The sequence below is a fragment of the Bidens hawaiensis genome, unplaced genomic scaffold (genome assembly GCF_021521415.1).
Source record: "Bidens hawaiensis isolate Kalapana, Puna unplaced genomic scaffold, B.hawaiensis_p1.1 tig00004282_1, whole genome shotgun sequence".
In the NCBI taxonomy this organism is placed as follows: domain Eukaryota; kingdom Viridiplantae; phylum Streptophyta; class Magnoliopsida; order Asterales; family Asteraceae; genus Bidens; species Bidens hawaiensis.
Genome location: NW_027491257.1, coordinates 260,862 through 279,130, shown reverse-complemented (window position 1 = coordinate 279,130; position 18,269 = coordinate 260,862). Strand labels below are relative to the sequence as shown.

Below are 18,269 nucleotides of genomic sequence, written 5' to 3'. Positions count from 1 at the left end.
AGTTCTCATCTATCTCTTTCAAATTTGTAATACAACAACATGCTTTAGTTAAGCTAATTTTATATACGATGTTATCTTTTTATGTTATTTATAATAAAATATCTTATCATCTTTTGTTATAATTCGCAATTTCATTAAAAAATATAATTACAACTTATAAAATCACTATGTGCCTTTTTTCGTGATTATAAAGAAATTATGTGATAATGCATCACGTATTCGTATGAGTATTCCATTAGAAAATATAATTTGAACTTGTTAAACTATTTAATTTTGATAAAATATATATTATTTTCAATTTAATAATTTAATTTCTTTAGTTTACTTGTATTTCTTTTAAGCTTCTCGTGCTTCTAAAGCTAGTTTTATATATACATAAAATGAGAGAAACATATAAATTTGGGCCCAAAAAAACTGGCCCTGCGCGGTGGCGCAACCTGCACTCCAACCCTACTTCCAGAGCAACTTCCGAGTCGACTCCAAACCATATCCAAACATAAAAAATTTGACAAAAGAGCGTTCGCATAAACCAGACTCCAAACCATATCCAAACATAAAAAAATTGACAAAAGAGCGTTCGCATAAACCAGAACACGCCACGCTCATTCAAAAACGGCGTGTGATACGATATATTATTCTTGATTGTATGTAAACAACACAATCATGTCTTATATTTCTAGTGTAAACCAAAACTAAGAACATTAACAGCCAACAATGAAACCTTTGATTCCAAATATTAAATGGTATCATGAATCTAATATCTTTTACCCAAATCATAGGTTTAAAAATCCAAATTTTAAGCCAATTTCATGGTCTAAATACTCAAAACTCCCGGTTCTACTTGTTGCGCAAGTACAAGAATGTGACAACCACCGATATGCCAACAACCGCCACCGAAGCAGCCCAGTATTGCTTACTCAGGTCAACCAATTTCTCAGGGATGTAACCCTTTTGTTTCTCTGAAACAACTTTAAGTTGAGGGATGTCTGACAGGTCAAGCTCGCCAACGAAAAGTCTCCAGAAGTTCCCTAGCAGTCTTGCTATGGCCTGCGTCTTCAAATTCATCTGTCGCGTCTTTCCCTAAAAAATATAAAGTCTGTGTTAAGACTTGAGAATGCAGTTAAAGCAGATTTTACTTCATATTATTAGTATTTCTTACTATTATCATTCAAGTACTTAAAAAAATGACTTTGAGCATGGGATTGATATTTACATACACACGATAAATAACCGCACGTGCTTATGGCAGTATATTGAAAGAATAATCGATCTAGATAAACTGATAAAAATGGTACCGATTTTGATTTATTGGAAAGTTGTCATCTTTTCACGGTTCGGTCATCATTGAATTTTAATAACTTTGCTAAGTGGAGTAGTGATAACCTTACACCGAAAAGATAATAATTTCTAATAGATTAAGAGAGTAACTACCTAACACACATAAACCATGATTATCTAAATCAATAATTCTTGCATAATATTGTCATACGCACATGTGGTGTCCTGATATATCTTGAGCATTGTGAGATTCGTCGGCTATCATGTGTATATGTCATGTGTGTGTGTATATTCAATGATGTTGATCCCGTTCGAAAGTCATTTCTTAAATACAAGAGTGATATTAGTAGTGTCGTAATACCTCGAAACTTTGATTCATTATACTTTAAAAAGAACAATAATAATAATAAAAATAATATGAAGTAATAATCATAATAATAAAGTTGTTATATAGTATCACTTATCTTTAAAAACTTTTAGAGAACTAAATGACACTTGATGTAATAAAATTTATCAAAACAACAAAGAATAAGTATTGGGTATTACGCTCTGCACCAACAACATCTTTCGGTATTTAGTATTCGGTTTCAAACTGAATAAACCGAAAACCAAACCGATTAAAACCGAATTTTGTAAACCAAATATACCAGCTCTAAAACTCCTCAATAATAACAAAACAAAACATCTTGTAAACCAATTATACCACCTCTAAGGCTGATAAGTACTTCTAACTTAAGAATGTGTCAAAATAATAGTGCAAGTAACATGGGCACCCAAACTAGTAACTGTTGCCACTTTCATCGGTTTGAGGAAGAACAAAGAATTACCTGTGGCCTGTAGGATGATATCATCACCACCAGGGTGTTCATCCAGATATGAAGACACATCATAGACCTGCCAGGTAAAGTAACACTAATGTTATTTTTAGTTTCAGTAACATATAATATGAGGCAATGCGACACTTAGCTAATTAAGTCATTGCGAATAAAATTCTACAGTATTCGTTTAGTCCATTCAACTTTACTATGAGAGAACGAACTATGTAATTAGAAATATAAATGCATCCATACTACTTATTAACTTGTATCGACAAAGCAACTCATTCAGTGACTAAAGTCTAAACAGCTATCTATCAACTATTGTGAATTGCATATGTACTCGAACAACCGAAACTTATATAAGTATTACTTACATTATCTCAGAATCAGAAGCTAAACAAGTATACAAGAGTGTACGGCATAACTTCTTAGTTCTTACTATGAATCATCAATGTTATAACTATTAATTTCTTCCTACTATCCATGACTATATCTTCATCTACTCTTTATGAACCATGGTCCATGACTAGAGGTGCAAACAAGCGGAGCCAATCACGAGCTACATGAAACGAGACGGGCCAAGCATTATCAAGCCCGAGTTGAGATCAAGCCTTAAATAAAGCTCGTGTAGTTATCGAGCCCGAGCTCGACCTTTGTAAGGCAAGAACATTTAGGCTCTTCGAGCCTTGTATGCTTCCAAAATTTTAGTCTTTTGAATGTATTAATTTCACACTGTACATCTGGCTTGTTTAAGGTACTACGCACGAGCTGGAGCTGAGCTCATGGTTGTAAAAATTGTGCGTAGACGCCGACTAAAAACCAATTAATCGCTAATCAATAGAACCCCCCCCCCCCCAACTAGTCGCCGGTTAAACACTATTTGGTCAAAATTGACAACTTTATATATACAATTTAATATACAAATGTAAATTTGAAAAATCAGATGTGAACTCAACCCGATTAATCGCTAGTCCCTACCCCACCACCCCACTAATTCTTAGCGACTTCTACAACACTGCGAGCTTAGTGTCACAGACCAAATATTTGAAGCTCGAGACGTTTGATTTGTGTTGCAATGCTTGGGTTTGTTGGCTCGTCTCGGACTTCAGCGGGCACGGCCTCAGCGAGAAAGGAGGTGTGCATGCCTAGCCGTGCTTGCACGACAAACGCATCGCTGGTAGCAAGCTGTTGCCACTCGCCTAATGAGTCCAAGGCAGAACGAAACCAGCAGACCCTGATCATAAGCGGACCGATTGGTTGGCCTTTAGGCGTCACACAAAATAACTCATTAAATCCATGACATTAGGCTCGTCTAAGGCTTTTCTCAACATAAAAAAAATCAAAAAATGTTTATAAAATAATTAATAAATAATAAACAAGCCAAGCTCGAGCTTTAGAAAAGGAGCTCAAAACAAGCCGAGCTTGAGCCTAGTCAAGTTCAAGCTCGGCTCGGCTCGTTTACGCCCGCATATTAATGTTGACTTAGAGATCTAACATGCCATAACTCGACAGACCTAAAACCACAACATGTATCAACAGCATAAACCAATTCAATAACTAAACAATCTGATCATTTACATATACATACATATATATGCATATATATATATATATGTAATAACAGATAATAACCTTGCCGTCGACAACAATCCAGCAATCACCGGCGGAATTGTGCTCGGAAGCTTCTTGCATCGAGTACAGCTTCGTTAAAGTCGGCATTTTTTCAATTAATAATAATAATATGAATTGAAGGATTGAGATGATGAAGTGTTTGATTGATTACTTGTACAACTGGTTCTCAATCCTTCAATACGGAATCAATTTGACTTTTGTTGACCAGAAATTGGGGATGGATAAGCCCTAATTTTGAAAGTCAAAAGACTTGGGCAACAAGAATACAGATTGACCGTTTTGTGGGGATGGGCTCACTAGGCCCATTTTATGAACAACACTTTATGGTACGGATAGAGGGGCCAAAAAAAAACCGGTTCCGGACCCGACCGGCGGTTTCTATCCGGAATCGGACCCGACCCTACTGTACCTGCGGGTATGGACCGGGCTTTGGGTTTACCCCAGTACTGTACCCGGAACCGGAACCGACCCGGAACCAGTGGAACCGGTTCCAACAATACCCGGTCAAAACCCGACCCAAGCCTATCTGAAACCCGAAAAAAAACCAATGGAACCGGTCAAATACCCGACTATACCCCGAACCGGTTCCTACCCGACCCGATTTTGACTTTTGTTGACCATACCAGGAACCGATTCCTACCCGGTTTTGTTTCCTGAAAATACCCCACAAACCATGTATTTTGTAGGAACCAGAACCAGGTATAGTTAACAAATGTTAAAATTTGGTCGGTAGGAACAAGCTCTAGGTATAGTTGGGTATTTGACCGGGTTTTTCGGGTTTCGGGTAGGGTTGGATATTTGACCGGGTAAAGGTGGAACCAGTTCCGGGAACAGGTCCAAGGAGAAACCCAATACCAAGTCGTACCCACGGTTCGGGTAGGAACTGGTTCAGGGTCAGGTCAGGTCAGGGACGGGGTATTTTGTACACCTTTACTTTATGGAGCCCAATATTGGCGTAGCTCAATAATAGCCCGAGCTGACTGAACCGATAAAATCTAATAGAGTTGAAGTACTCGGTCGGTTTCGAGTATATACAGTCCAGTCATTGTTCAGTTAACGATTTGACATACGGGTATGCATGGTTTGGTTTGATTAATAGTAGTGTTTTGGAAACATTAGTCATATAAAGTTACAAGAATACATATAGACACTTTTGTTCAGATGGGCTCACTAGGCCCATTTAATAAACAATACATTTCAAAGCCCAATATTAGCGTAGCTCAATAATAATAAGCCCGGACTGAATGAACCGATAGAACGTAGACTGTAAGAGAATTGGAAGTACTCGGTCAGTTTCAAATATATACAGTCTGGTCATGGTTATAGTTTTAACAGTTTACGGTTTGAAATTTAGAATCGGGTAACATTGTCAATCCAACAAATCATAAACGAGTAATGACAGGTTGTCTTTCATGAAGTTTATACTTCATATATCATTGTGGATTTGTGGTGGGCTTGGGCTTAGGAACATAACTTAATCTACTTGTAAGTTCAAAGGGTCGACTGTCTTTTGAAATTATTTTTTTCTTTTTACGGCTATTTAAATCACTACGAGGCCATTAATCCATCCAATCATCTATGCTCCATCCTCCTAGGAAACCATCAAAGATGAAAAAACCTCATATTTTTGTCATATACGGGACTTAACCAAGACATCCTTTTTTAAAATATTAGCTTTTTGTGCGTCTTAAACTTCTAAATGTACTTTTTTAAGAAATTAGATAAATTCCCGACTCTCAACAGTATTCATCATAAGAAGATGAATCAACTTTCAATATACATTTAGCACATGAATAATAATAAATAATATTATAGGTTGTTAGTGATTTTAGTGTAATTAAGGATTAACTTATTGATTAAGTTAATTATAATACGAATTTAAATAAGTCAGGGTGCGGAGTGTAAACTTATTTGATCTTATTATAATTTATAAGTCTATTGGTATTTAAGGGCTAAGTCATGGGGGTTCCAAGAGGGCAAACCCCCTTGGCGCGGGTCCAAGGGCAGCGCCCTTGGTAGTAGAGTTTAAGGGGCGGCAGCCCCTGGCGGGGTCTAAGGGGCAAAGCCCGTGGCTGGAGTCGAGATTTAATTTCATTAAATTTCGTATATAATATATTGAGGGTTGAGTTATTTTACAACGGGTAACAAAAATGAGAAAGATAGACCGGTACTTCAACACCGACATATGTTGGCCAACCCTTCAATGGAGATGGCCGCTAGAAAATCCTGATCCTGAAGACATTCAAGCACCACCTTTTGGTGAGGGGATATATCAAACTTCACTTCCAAACTCTGGATGATTCCACTAAATAATGCACCCGCAAAAGCATGTTGGGCTTTAGGGGTGTCCTTATTAGAGAACCCGCTAAGATCAAAATCGAGAAGTGAAGTACGCAAACGATCCATCGCACGCCCATAATTAGAGTCCAACCCATCAATATCATAGCCCCAAAGAATGTGGTCCTACAAGCTCCATGATTGTGTTCTCAAAGCCACAAAAGCAAATGTAGATACATCCTCGGCCGAACATAAACCCAGCCCCCCCCCCAAAACATGTCGGTAGTGATGCCAACCTCCATTCGAAATCCCCCAAGAATGGACCCCCACAAACCACGATGTCCTCAATCGCCCCTTGAAGGCCATTGTCAAAAATAAAAACAGCTTCCCCCACATACATAGATTGCCACATTCCCAGACCGAACAACAACTTTACGACTCCCATACATGAGCGAAGCAAAAGAAGCTCACACTGAGGATCTCGAAGCCTTGGGAGACAACTCATCAGTTTCACAGCACCAGATGCCCTTTTCATAGTGAAACTGCTGATAAACCCCCTTGCATCCCGACTTACAGCGCCACCAAGGAGATTCACACCAAGCACCGGCCTTCCAATCCCGCAAGGGAACAACCCATCTTGCACCTTCACCCCATTGCACGTTGCCCAAAATAATTTTGTTTTCTTAACGTTGAATTCAGGACCCAAACGAGGCACCTAGGCCCTGATAGTATCTAATGCTTTAGCCACCTCTCTAGTATCCCCGATAATCGTAGCATCATCCAAGTACCAAGCATGGAAGTGAAGCTTGCAACGGCCACTGATTCGGTGAACAAGTGGATGCAAAACTATGGTAAGAGGAGAGGCCCAAGAGGGTCCCCCTATTGAACCCTAGTGGTGGACCCAATGCAAGCATCACCCACATATAACCTAGCCGACTGCCCATATAAAAAGTCCACCCGTAGGAAAATAGAAGGACATCGACTCCAAACCTCATGTAGAAGGGTCTCCCTGTCGACTAAGTTCAAGGCATTAGAGAAATCAACAGTAAGCATAGCCAATGACCCATCCGAGTGAAACTGATTTAGAAACATATTCACGCTATGGAGCTCGGCCTCTGCCCCACTATGGACTCCCACTCGAAATTGAAAGTCACTGAGGTATTTAGCAATCAAGAATTAAAATAAAAAATTTGGTTTTCAAAAACAATCTGTCAATTGAGAAGTTAGAAAAACAATATAAAATAAATATATGCTATTTTTACCATCGAGAAATAAAAGCAGGCACATTGATTTTTCTAAGTCATTTATAATTAGCAAAAGTCTATAATTAAAATCGTACTTCAAATAAAATTAAATACACTATTTTTAAAATCGACATACTAATATAGCTATAAAAAGTAAAAAGATAAAATAAAAAGTATAAATAAATAAATATACACTTACATAAAAGAGTTAATTTCAAAAAAAATTTATAAAATAAAAAAGTGTATAAATATTTATATAAGATTTGGGTATCATTCCAAAAATGAAGTTTGGTTTGTAACAAAACATAATTGTAACATTAACTTATTTATTCTCATTTGTTTACCCTTGTTACTATGTAACAAAACATATATAGATCACAATCAATTACAAAAACGAAGTTGTCACATTAACTTAACCATAGATTCACTTCTAACTTTTCTAGAATGCATGACCTATAGACTATGGTATGATGCCTTAATTAAATTTTTATTTTTATTATAATCATATGTTTCTCAAAATTCAGCATTGTATCAAGAAATTACATTTATTCCTACAATTAGCAATTAGAACAAAACATGATAAATGCAAATCAAACATAAATAGTAAACCCAATATCACATATGAGCCATGAATGATAATAATAATAATAATAATAATAATAATAATAATAATAATAATTGAATGATATTAGTAGATAAATAATAATAATAATAATAATAATAATAATAATAATAATAATTCTAACACCATAGAACTAGACAATAACCAAAGAAACTATAAGTATCATGCTAATTATGAGGTGACCTATTACTAAAAAAATAATCATCCACGTCCTCTTGTCCTTGGTCTTACAGTTTGCGCATTCTCTAAACGGTACGTCTAGACTGTAACATCAGGAACAACTTTAATATTAGGAACAACACGGTGCTGGCTCACACCGTGTTGAACCTGTTGTTGTCGTTGACATATAACAAAAGCTCTCCAAATCCTTTTTCTTCACCCATCATAACAACATTTACATTCTCTTCGCATTCCCCTCCTTCGTTAGTCACCGGCTCACTTTCGTCAACCGGATTGGTAACCCCGTTGATCTCATACTACCGCTTTACAACCGATCCACGACTAGTCGTGACTTGCTTACTTGCAACGTGAAGCAAAGGCCAATCTTCAACCGATAACTCGCTTTGAACATGAAGAGTCATACTTTCTTGAACATCCATTAATTCTCAACCCTAATGTCAACAAGGAAACAGAAGAATAAATGTTATGGAAGTGAAGTAAGGTTATAATTTCGATTTCAATTGAGGCCTATATATATAATATAAGTTATACCGACTCGGTTCTATTCAAATTAAATCGTTTAGATAATGATAAACAATAGGATATATTAATATCAAATATATCTCTTAATGCAGATATATAGTATCCCTAACAGATTAGGTTTTCATTTTAAGTTATTTATTACTAGATTATATCTCCCGTATTACGAGGTTGCTTTACATTATTCGTTTCTAATATTTATATATCTTTTTGGATTTTAATTTTATTTATTGTAAGGAAGTTAATAATATACTTAAGGTATGATGATGAAAATGTTTCACAAATAAATGAGATGTTATAACCCGGTTTAAAAGCTATCTGGGTTTGATGAGACCCATGGCCCACTAATTTTTTACTATAAAACTATTTCATAATTATAAATAATATCTTTTAAAAAAAATCAGATATTACTTTTTAGTATATCCCTACTTTATAGGATTTTCATAACATATATTTTGTGAGATTAATTTTTAATTTGATTATTAGATGTTATAACACATTTAAGGGCTATCTGGGTATGGTGAAACCCATACCCGTGAATTTAGGTCATAAGCAAGAGAAACCTCTCTATTTACAAATAAAGCAATCTGGTAGCTTGAGAGCATGTAGGAAGCAAACAGAGAGCTTTTAAAGATTTCATTTATCATCACTAGGGTTAAAAAATAATGCTTACAAAGAGGGCTTTACGAGCATGGATTGATAATAAAGCATGCATGATTATATAGTGGGTCTTTTAATGGATGATAATTAACAAAGTTGCCTTGCTAGAAACGTACGGACATGATTTGATAAAATGTAAAAGAAAAAACGTACATGATCGAGTCGAACCCCAAACAAACTACAACATGAGGGGCCACATGCTCTACCATACAAACTACAAACAATACTTGTTTTATGTTAAACAGCTTTTGTGTCAAAATTAGATGATGCATGCTACAAAAAGTAGTAATTAATCACACTAAAATTATAATTACTAGTAATCAAGTTTTTTAAATGTCTTGTCAAAGTTGATTTTTTTTTCTTTAAAGTTATTTTAGCTTTCATTATCAGTTCCAATCTTGTGAAAAAAAAGTGTTTTAATTTTTTTAAAATCAAAATAGTTTATAAAAAACTAGTTTTACAATTCAAAAGAAGCTAACAACACACTTTGTTGTCCAATTACCTTCTATTTCGATGTAACATAATATATACGCATGATCACCTTCCTATATTCCTATTTGAAAATTTATAATTTTGACTTACATATATTGAACAATTATTAAACATAGTTATTGTTCAGTGAGTTTATTTTATTCAGTATTATCTTTTATTTTAAATCACTTGGTTTTAAAAAAAAATCCAATCTAACTATATATTGTTAAAAGAAAACTTATTGTCCACATGACATTTAATGGCCCTCCACATAAGCTATCAAGTGTACATGATTTCAGTTTAACAAGTACCACTTCTTTATCTATTTTGGTTTAATTAAAATTCGTTATTTTTATAGTTTTGAACCAAGAAATGATAAAATGGAACATATGTTAGTGGGGATCGAACTCACTACATTGTTTTAAAATGTTTGTGACTTACTAACTCAACTATGCTAAATTAATATTATCCATCTCTTTTTCTTAATAGGTATAGATTCATAACATTTTAGTTTAATTTATTTTAAAATACAAATTCAAATTATTTTTACTAATTTATGTATTTTTATAAATATGTTATATGTTATTAATGCTTTTATTTAGTTTGTATTTATATGCTTTTTTGTTTTAATCAAAACAACAATGTTAGAGCTATATAATTTCAAACCATGCATTACCCATTCATTATTATTATTATTATTATTATTATTATTATTATTATTATGTAATACCTTATAATTTATGTGACATCCGTGGCAAAACCTAGTACACCTTAGTACTTACAAACTCGAATAAGCGTTTAACCGCTTATTGCGTAACGAACGAACGATTAACCGAATGGGTCTGGTTATGACCCAGATATCCCGAGGGGCCATCTATACGAGATATATGTCTATTATAAGCCAACATACTGATAATATGGCCTTAGTTCGATAGCAAACAAGTTAAACGAAAACATGCTCGTTTAACTACCCGCTATAGACTTAAATGCGAAAGATAGTTACAAACCAAGCATTGTATCATCCGTTAAGCCGAAAAAGACTTACCAACCACTTATTTAAAATGTTTTAAGCGATCCATGAAAATATTTTTGATTTTTACAGACATATAGTATGTTTTTATAATTTTACACAAAACTAGCCGAAAAACACTCGTTTTCGCGCTGTTTGACGCACCCGATAAGTTTTTCGCGTCAAAAACTGAACCCGAACTAAATTTGGACTCGGCATTTCACGTTCGGGCACATAAATCGAGAAAACTGGGCCAAATGGGTCCAAAAGGGGACCCAACGAGCCCAGCCCGCCAAAGAAGACTTTCCCCCCCCCTAAACCCTTTTCATATTTAAACAAGTTCTAAAGATATTTTGTGACATTTTGTTCATGAGAATTCTGGACACAAATTCTGCTCCAGCCAGAAAACCTTCAAACCCTCAGGTAAGGAGCTTAAATAAGTAGCTTTTGTACTTGTTTAAACTCGTTTAATACCATAAAAACATGTCTTGGTTACTAAAAATCATTCCTAACCGTGTAAAAATTCTAAAAATGGTCTATACAAATTTTTTGATCATAAACACGGTAAGGAACCTGTTTTGATAGTTTTTTTTGGCCATAAACACGGATTAAAGGGTTGAAACGGCGTTTTTATGGTTCAAAAGTTTGTTTTTGTGCACTAGCCAAAACCCTAAGTTAAGGGCTGTTATGTTGATGAAAAATTGCTTGGATTATGATATAGGACCTGTATCTAGCCTACATAGGATCACAAGGTCTTGAAAAGTTGATTAGAAAGGCGGAAACGAACCAAAACCGCTAAGGTAATGCCGAAACACTCGCTTACGGGCTGTTTAGGTTAAGGTTGTGATGTGCAAATTGTTAGGCCTTGAAATTTTGCAGGGACATCAGGGACCATGTCAATAAGTCCCTGTTTAAATTTGGTAACTTTTCGACCATCCGAGAATATTTGGCGAATTTATTACCAAATTGGGACGTTTATTTGGGAAAAATAGCTAAAATATTTCAAAAATTATGAAATTTTTCTGAGAACTCATATTTGATGTATTTTGATCACATATGAATTTTGAGATCATTTGGATAAGTCTAAAGTTGTTTTGTGTATATGCGTTCGTGTGAATTTTTATAGCCGAATTTGGGCCGAAAAGAATATTGCATGAGCTTTTTACATTATGGAATTGATATAGATTGTTTTGGGACATGATTTGAGAATTCAGGAATTTTTGTGGAATTTTTGGAAATTTTTTGGGGTAAACGGACGATTTTCAGGCGAAATATAGCTGACAAAATGAATTTTTATAAATTAATAAATCAGTAAATAATTCCAGAAATATTTTTATAAAAATATACATATTTTAATTGATAAGTGGTTAAATTTTCATAATTTAATGATTAACGGTTAATTAATTATGTTAATTTAAAGATTAAACAAATTCAGTTTTTATAAAAACCGGCAAGTTCGCGACTAGCGAACCTGCGGGAATATCAAAACACCAAGAGTGATCAAAAATCATATTTTCAGATTAATTAAGTAAAAACGAACTTTTCTACGAGAAACCTGGACAATCCGGGTGGATTGTGCGCGTTTCTTCTCAAATCAAACTGAATAAACGGAAACGGGCACCGTGGCTAATCCGGGACCCCAGTATGTGATCCTTCTTTATAACTTAATCATTTTATTAACCAATACATTTACCCAAGCTTATTTTCCCATAACTGTTTTCTGAACGCGTAAACGAACAACTTGGCCCAACTGGGAAAACGAGAATCTGAGCCAAGTTCGGTTTTAAGTATTAGACATTGAACAACATCACAACCTAAACCTATTGCCACTTTCTGGGCGTTCCAGCTATACCCAGATTAGTTATACAACCCAGTTTAGTACTGAGATTATAATAATATTAAAATATTAATATTATTATAATATGGACTATAGGGACTAAGTGATAGCAAGGGAAACGAACCCCGAGCTGATCTCGCACTGAGTGCCTACAAAACCGTGAGTTTCATAACCCCACTCTTTAAACTATTTTACGAACTTTTGGGGTGGAAAGCATGTTTATACACGTTATTTATCTAAAAACGGATCATGATATAAAATATCTGAACATTTATATATGAAAAGTCCCTACAAACATAATGATTGACTACGTGCTGATGAAAGATGATTATTATCGTTGATTGATATATTGAGTGGAGATAATACGAATTGCAAAACATAATGAAATTACACGTGACAGCATGTTTATACAAACACGTTATGTAATGTTAAACATAACTAATTTGGGAGACAACGTGGTCTGTAATGGCCATGGGGATAACGTGGTATGTGATGATTATGGGGCTGTTGTGGGCAGAAGTTGAGTATGGCCTATGAGCCAAGTTCTGCTGCAACTTACTAAACTAAAGTTGAGTATGGCCTATGAGCCAAGTTCTGCTGCAACTTATAAACTAAAGTTGAGTATGGTCTGTAAGCCAAGTTCTGCTGCAACTTATTAAACGAACTAACTTGATTATGACATGAATGTTAAGAAAATAACGTGATTATATGTATTGTGGGCGGATGGGGAGCCACAGTACTTGGTGATACGTGATAAATACTATATGTGTATATGTGTCTATATACATACTATGTGATTAGCCGTAGGAAATACTATGTATAGAATATACTAATTATTTGCGTGTACACTATATAATGTTTGAGTTTACGTGGAATCATTGTGGGTGAAAGGGGGACCACAGTGGTTGATGTTAACGCGGAACCGTTGTGGGCGGAAATGGGGCCACAGTGGTTGAGTTTATGTGGAACCGTTGTGGGAGGAAGAGGGTCCACAGTGGTTGGTTAAACACGGAAATTGGAAACAGGTTGTACGAACAAACAATCACGATTTTACCGAAATTTCGAATTTATATTATAAACTTACATGTGTGCATATGCACACACAAGGATATGGTTGTACATATTTATACAAACGTAAATACATATTTTTACATACGCGCGTACATACAAACTATGACTATATGGTGCGCAGAACTGATTTCGTTAAAACTTATGAAACTCACCAACTATTCGTAGTTGACCTGTTTTAACATGCTTTTCAGGTAATCAGATATGAGAAGTAATTTTCTGTGCGTTACGTGTCTGATTGGTGATTGATGTCGTGGGCATTTGAGTTAGAAGTAAAGTGATTGAAGTACAGGTTTAATTGTATCACCTAGTTTGTAAAATATGTTAGAACGATGTAATATATTGTAAATTAGTTAGTAATGTTTCTTTATGAACAATGTATTTGATACCAGTTGTATCTGTTGCATTTCCGTTTTACGCTTCCGCAATTCGCTTAACGGGGTGTGACAATTTATAAAATTATAATGATCATTATATGATTCATATATGTATATTTGACATTTTCTGTATATTTCACCCGTGTTACACGGGAGTTCGGACACTAACCTAGTTTAAACTTTATAATAAAAATCACAAGGTAATTAGAACACCTAATTAAATTTGAGTAAGTGGTCTATATATATTGATAATCTATGAATTGCAAGTATATATGTGTATGTATTCGTATGCATACTTGACCGGTCAAAAAACTTGAGGATTGTGGCTTGTTCGATAAAAGTTCGAAGAAAACTAGTTAAAAAAAACTTGATTTAAAACATCCTGAGCTAAGTTGGGTTATTTTTGTAACCGAGCCAAAATCGACCAAGGCTCGGCTCGTTGGCTCGATCTTAAGCTCGTTTAACTTCAAAATCGTGTTAGAGCCTAGCTGAATTGCCTCGTCTAATTTCAAGCCGGAGCTCGAAATCACATTGGCTCGACTCGTGAACAACCCTACACTCACTTGACCCGTCAATTGGCTTGGATGTTATTGAATGTAGCTTTTCTAATCTCTCTCTAAAAATAAACTATTTTGTTATATATGTGCAGCTTGATTTGAATTAAGAGACAATACATTAATTGGAGTTATTTGGTGTATTAGAAAAACAGGTTATCATGCTTAATTGGCTCCATGTACTTGGATAGTTGGGTTGTTGGGTGCGGTTTTGCGATGAAGCTAAAGTTGACTGGACCCAGTTGGGTGCATTCATCATTTGATGATATGATCTACACATAGACCTCTACGCACAAATCATTAGAGTACCCGCCTACTTATTAGCCACACAAACTTCACACTAGAGTCAATCACGGTGATCTATTAATTTATAATTTTTTGAAAAAAATTATGTAATAGAATAGATATATTAGAGCATCCAAATAGGAGACTAAAAACATGTGCACATCATTATATGTAATAGAATAAATATATTAGGATAGTCAAACCATTCTAATAGATATAAAATAGATATATTGCATTTTAACAAAGTTAAAGTTTGTTTGAATAGATCTAAGCAGATGAAGTAGTATTCTTAGTTGGAAAGCTTGAGGTGGGCCTGTTCCAGTAGATATGTTATGTTCTTATGCATATGGACATATGATAGAATGTGAATAATGTGTGAATAGTTTTAAATGCTTCTTGATGAATTTAAAGTTACTTGTAAAAGTTCTAGTTTGTACTTTGTAGATATGTTATGTTCTTATGCATATGGACATATGGTAGAATGTGAATAATGTGTGAATAGTTTTAAATGCTTCTTGATGAATTTAAAGTTACTTGTAAAAGTTCTAGTTTGTACTTTGTAACGGTTTAACAAGTTTAATTCCTTTAGACATAATGTTGTTAAGCCCGGATTGAACCGTTGGTCGAACCAAGAACTGCATTTAATATATATGCATAGACAAGAAATGATTTAGAATAGCATGAATTTCAAAATTATAAATCTTAGATTATTATGGGTTGTTTAGTTCATTCAGATCTGAATAAGTCTCTATCTCATTCAGTAACAACATGAGTCTGGCTGATTCAGACTTAATTATAAGTATTCAGATGTTTTTATGTCTGCAACCAAATAGCCTGAAATCTAAATGAATCAAATATTTCCATCTGAATGGTTCCATTCATATGTAAACAAAAGACCACTTAGTGATGCAAACTATAATTACATTTATCAAGTTAGTTGTCATCATGATTATGATATATATGTGTAAATATTTATATTTGAGATAACATCAACAAAATCTATGTATTTTTTTAATTCAAGATTTTCTTTAAAAATAAAAAGTATTCATACCTTCTGATTCATCATCATCATCATCGTACTCAGTATATCCCACCAATAGCTATTCATACCTTCTGATTGTTACATCATATTATTTGATTTTCAAACGTAAAGCCCCGTTCCCAGTAACCCTACTTTGGTGTTGGATTTACTCATAAACACAGTTCTAAAATTAAAGTAAATTAAAAACTTCAAACATCACATCTATAATTACATTTATCAAGTTAGTTGTCATCATGATTATGATATATATGTAAATATTTATATTTGAGATAACATCAACAAAATCTATGTATTTTTTTAATTCAAGATTTTCTTTAAAAATAAAAAGTATTCATACCTTCTAATTGTTACATCATATTATTTGATTTTCAAATGTAAGGCCCCATTCCCGGTAACCCTACTTTGGTGTTGGATTTACTCATAAACACAGTTCTAAAATTAGAGTAAATTAAAAACTTCAAACATCACATTACAAAACATTCATTCTTGTCTTAACATACAAATTGTTTTTTCATAAATAATTAATTAAAACAGTCATAACACTTCATCATGGATGCCAGTCTCTTCAGTCCATGCCCTGTGTCCCTCCTTAAGCCAGCTGCCTCAACCTATTTGCTTGCGTGCATACTAAAAGTCAACTACGCTGAGTGAGTTAAAGTTAATCAATTAACATACAATACATTCATACCCTTACTCGTATGCGTCCGAAGATACGTATTCATACCTTAGTTTTCTATTACTCCTTTCATTTATACCTTATATACATGCATACGTACTTACATACTTTCTTTCATAAAACCCTATGGTATACCATAAGCTATTCTACATTAAACATCACAGATATTGTAAGGGTCTGGCCCCTATCATCACAGATATTATAAGAATCTGGTCCCTATCATCACAGATATTATAAGGGTCTGGTCCCTATCATCACATATATTATAAGGGTCTGGTCCCTACTGCCTCGAATAATCATACATTTATCATACGTGCATATTTTACATGTCTCATGTATATAATATATATATATATATATATATATATATATATATATATATATATATATGCTCATTCATACTATCATTGTATATTAATAACATCCAATACATAGTCATACACGTATCATACACTTATCACTTAAGTAAATGTATAAACTATCACATAGGAGTATGCACACAGCCCCGAAAACATTTCAAAGAGAAATGGGGCTAGAACTCACCTGGAGTCGATTTCTCTCGCCATTAATTGTAATTTCCTTCTTTAGTTGTGCATGGCTACCTGTACAATACATTACGTGTGTCAATTATCTATTACCACTACTTCCTACATCTAAATTTGTGAAACCCTCAACTAACGGGAGTCCGGGGGCAGCGCCCGTGGTAGCGGGGTCTAGGGGCGGCAGCCCCTAGCAGGGTCCAATGGGCAGCGCCCCTGGCTGAGGTTGAGCTGTCAGGTCAGCTCGGAAAAATTTTATTTTTATTAACAGTCCTTAAACAAAAATACATCAGAAAATGAATTTTATAAAATTTCGTATGGAAGAATTTCGCTTCGCATGCATGGAAGAATTTCGCTTCGCATGCATGGAATTTCGCTTCGTATGACTTTTTCGCTTCGCATGGAACTTTTTCGCTTCGCATGGCTGTGCGATGCGAAATTCCTGCATTTCGTCGTTTTTACTATTTTAAAGCCATCTTCCGACACATTCTGACCCCATGCACCTGATCCTGAACCCATATCTCTTATAGTCCAACGCCACCTTTTCACCTTAAAGTGTACCCAAGAGGTTATAACTTACCAAGTTTATAGTTTTCTTACATTTTACAACCCGATCTATCATTATATCTGTTTGCATGATGATTCTAACCATAAAACTTAACCATTTAAACCGAAACCCACATTTTGCTTCGGGTTCGAGTTCAGATCTGGACAATACGTAGATCTGGACGTGATTCTTGTTGCTTGACGATGTTAAACACAAGATTCCACCCTTCTTTGGCTTAGATTTAAAATCCGAGTGCTAGAGAGAGAGTATGTGTGTGTTTCTTGAGTGTGTGTGTGTGTGTGTGTTTGGATGAGAAAAGAAAAGAAAGGAAGAAGTGGTTGGATTTATATAGAGGGGGGTTTCATGGGTCCCACCACCCATTCCCAGTTCCTACTCTAAATATTATCAAAATACTTAACACACGACTAACTTAATGACATACAGTTAATAACAAATTTTCTATTATGTATTATTTAACAAAAGTTGGGTGTTACATCAAAGCACTGATTATACATAGCTAGATAATTTAATGGACAACATAAAAAATCTAGCCTTTTGTAATATTATTATCAAATAAAATGTTTTGTGACAATATAACTCATTGAATTTAAGTAAGCAAAGTTTGGACTTTGAG

The 18,269-nt window shown here is 34.6% G+C and overlaps 1 pseudogene across 1 annotated transcript; it reads right to left on the bottom strand.

Annotated features, from left to right (window-relative positions):
- Window positions 1-815: 815 nt before the first annotated feature.
- Window positions 816-3,822, bottom strand: LOC143625982 (cytochrome b5-like; annotated as a pseudogene). The gene is made up of 3 exons (XR_013152352.1): window positions 3,729-3,822; window positions 2,106-2,172; window positions 816-1,080 (listed from the first exon to the last, which is right to left on the bottom strand). The product of XR_013152352.1 is annotated as a cytochrome b5-like (transcript).
- Window positions 3,823-18,269: the final 14,447 nt, after the last annotated feature.